This window comes from Cyprinodon variegatus, unplaced genomic scaffold (genome assembly GCF_000732505.1).
Source record: "Cyprinodon variegatus isolate N-32 unplaced genomic scaffold, C_variegatus-1.0 Scaffold792, whole genome shotgun sequence".
NCBI lineage: Eukaryota > Metazoa > Chordata > Actinopteri > Cyprinodontiformes > Cyprinodontidae > Cyprinodon > Cyprinodon variegatus.
This window is the reverse complement of record NW_015151245.1, coordinates 7,488-10,690: the sequence shown is the minus strand read 5'-3', so window position 1 is coordinate 10,690 and position 3,203 is coordinate 7,488. Positions and strand designations below refer to the sequence as shown.

The 3,203-nt window shown below is 38.6% G+C and overlaps 1 long non-coding RNA gene across 2 annotated transcripts in view; it reads right to left on the bottom strand.

Moving 5' to 3' along the window:
- Positions 1-238, bottom strand: part of LOC107098597 — a 14,389-nt gene extending 14,151 nt beyond the window's left edge. For both annotated transcript variants that reach the window (XR_001481893.1, XR_001481894.1), the window contains exon 1: positions 135-238. This is a non-coding gene — a long non-coding RNA (uncharacterized LOC107098597). The remainder of the gene's footprint in view (positions 1-134) is intronic.
- Between the last annotated feature and the right edge of the window lie 2,965 nt (positions 239-3,203).

Below are 3,203 nucleotides of genomic sequence, written 5' to 3'. Positions count from 1 at the left end.
CGGGTCAGACGGTACCAGGTTCTAAAGGCGGGTCAGACGGTACCAGGTTCTAATTGGTTCTGGTTCTGTCTTAGGAACAATAACAGTTGATTGGATCAGAACCAGCAGGTTCTGATCAGTGGTTCTGTTCTTACTTTGTTCTGGACTGGAACACAGCAGAGGAGGATCCACACTGAGAGCTGCAGACCTGCAGGAGAACGGATCAGAACCAGTCAGACTGTAGAGGGCGCAGCAGCTCTAGAATAGAACTAGATTTAATAGATCAGTATGGAGTGACTTTTATACCAAAACGTTGTGTACAAAAATGCATATTTCACAGACACATAAAGAATGTTTTACACAAACAAATCACTCATAAATAAACATGTTGCACTCAAATAAATCTTGTTCACCAATGAAACTTGTGTTACAAACTCTCCTCTAATGTCACACATGAATAAAACTTTTTTTCAAACTGTCCTTAAATGTTGCAAACACACAAAAGTTAGTTTTTCAAACTGGACTCTAACGTTGGACTGAAAATATAATTAGTAAATTGTCCCTGAGTCCAAATCGATCTCTGCTGCATAGCAAACAGCCTCTCCTCGCGTTCCAGATAATTCTTCAGTCTGCTGTAATTTCTGCTAAAAGTCATGTGATACATGGAGAACTGTCATTCTGACTAACCGACAGCAGGAGGCGCCATACAATTAAAACACCTGAAACGTGCCGCTGGCTGGATAGGATGAGGTTTGGCTGAGGAAGACTGGTGTGAGATTAAAGCTGCATGATGAGAGCACTGCAGGTGAGTTTGAAACGTTATGATTTAAAAAGATAAAAGACGACTATGACACATTTATGCAGACAGAAATATGACATAGTTGTTATATTTCCAATCGCCATGAACGATTTCAGTTTACTGCCACTGCTATCTTATAATTCTATATTGTTTTAGCCCAGATCAAAAGACATTAGACCTGGCCTTAGGGAGCACTAAGCACAAACTATTGCTGCATAAAGCAACTCCTTCAGGTTCTGTGTTTGGTGTGGAATGTCAAATAGTGATACAGAGGATACCAGGATTAATGCAGCGCTAACAGATCATTTGGGGTTCTTTATTCTTTCTTCTATGCATTTCTTTCCAGAGACCAGAGTATTCTCACATTGAGTCTGCAGCAACGAACCTGCTGTCACTTTTAACAGCAACAGTTCAGGATCCAGACCAGAATCAGCAACTGCAGCTTGAAATTCAGGAACCATCTCTAGTCAGGAAGTAAGAATGAGACAGACTGATGTCCAGCAGGAGATGACCAAGTTAGAAATTATGATTCTATATGTTATTATGACTACAATATATGTTTCGCTTGATATTTTTAATTAAATGCTACATTTGACCATTTGCTTTAAAGGTATTTTCCTGGTATTTTCAGACGAGAAAGGACCAGTGGAAAACAGAGATTTCCTGCACCACTTCAAAGCAGTTCATCAGTCCCCACAAACACCACAGATCTCCAGTTTGTTTTTTTTCACTTCTAAGACCGATGACCAGGACTCCAGAAGGATCTATGGAGCTCAGGATGTTAACGGCCATGGTAAACGCCTGATATCATTGCCTGACAGCAGCCGCCATGCAGAGGTTAACATGCAGAAAATCTAACATGATGCTGAAACCCAATCAGTAGCACAGCTGAGACGGATTGTTGAGATCAAAGCTGTGTGGGATCAATTAATCACTATAAGTTAACGATTTTTTAAACATAATTGTGAAACAATTCCCAATGAAAACCATCAGCTGACTCCTTGATTACAATTGGTAAATTATTAATATTATGGAAATGTACCTAAGTTCTATCAGTCTGGTTCTGAGAACTTTTAATTAGTTTAGTTGGACATTAAAGCAGGTCTGCTGAATAAGAGTAAACAGGTTAATGTTGTTTTTCACTTTGCATTAATTATTTGCAGTTCAGTATGAACCATTTGGACATAAACAAGCTGCCATTGACTGTGATGACAATCAGTTATATCAACTGTGATCATCTTTATGTAAGAAGCTATTGGTTTTACTATTTTCATCTAGACATGTGTACGTGTGTGTGTTTTAAAAAGGTTCCAGCAGCCCTTCTAGCTGAGTAACCTAAACTGGAGACCTTGGATGTTTCACAAGGCAGCAGGCTGAGCATTATTTGCTACAGAATGATGCATCTCTAAGTATAATTTTAAGACAAGTTTAATAATTAGCTCTTTCACTGTCCTACTGCAAGAGAGAACTGGCCTTCATCATCACTGAAGCTAATTTCTGTATAAAATAAACCTAACTTTCATATTTCAAACATGTTGAAGAAGGAAGTGTCCAGAGAGAACTTCCTGTGATCCCACCTGAGTCTGAAGGCTAAACTTCTACAGGCTGCATCCAGTAATGGAAGACATGATTTCCATCATTCCACTTCAAGATGACATCAACATAGAACCTCTACCTGCTGATGAAGTTCAGCTAAATGACAAAATCTAAATGCAACACTAGTGGTGAAATGTTACCATTACAAGTTCCTTTGCTTCATATAGGCTGCGTCTCAATTAGAGTCCTGCAGCAAAACTATAGAAAACAGTGAAGAAGAAAGTTTTTTATCCACAATATTCCAGCAAACCAAGAGAGAGCTAACGGAACTATTATCTTACAAATACTGAATTATTTCTTTTTTTTTTAAACAGGAATCTGATTAGGGGTGTAAATCACACCCATCAGGGCGATTCCATTCAGTATCCATTTCCTGACCCAACCATTCCATTATTTTCCATACTCAAGAATACACCATGATACGATATGATTAGATTAATTGGTTCATTTTTTTATTTTTATTTTTTACACCTTACAGTCTAGATATTGTTTCAACTTTGAAATAAATCAATGAAAGTTGTAATATCGTTAGGGATTTTATTTGAGAATCAACAGCAAATAACAGAAGGAGAGAAGTTTTACTCCACCTATTCCTATTAAAACCTCATTCACTGATAAATAATAACTCCTGCGTTATAGATTCTAAATCAGTGCAATGAGCCCTTTTTCCACCTGGATCTCCGCTCTTTTTGGCCCTCATGTCCCTCCGTCGTCGGACTAAACTCGCCCCCACTTCCTCACCGCCTCAGCCGTATCTAGACCCACAGCGTGTAGCACAGACCACGCTTCAATATGGAGCATAATTTAAAAAAATCTGCATCAAGCTCAC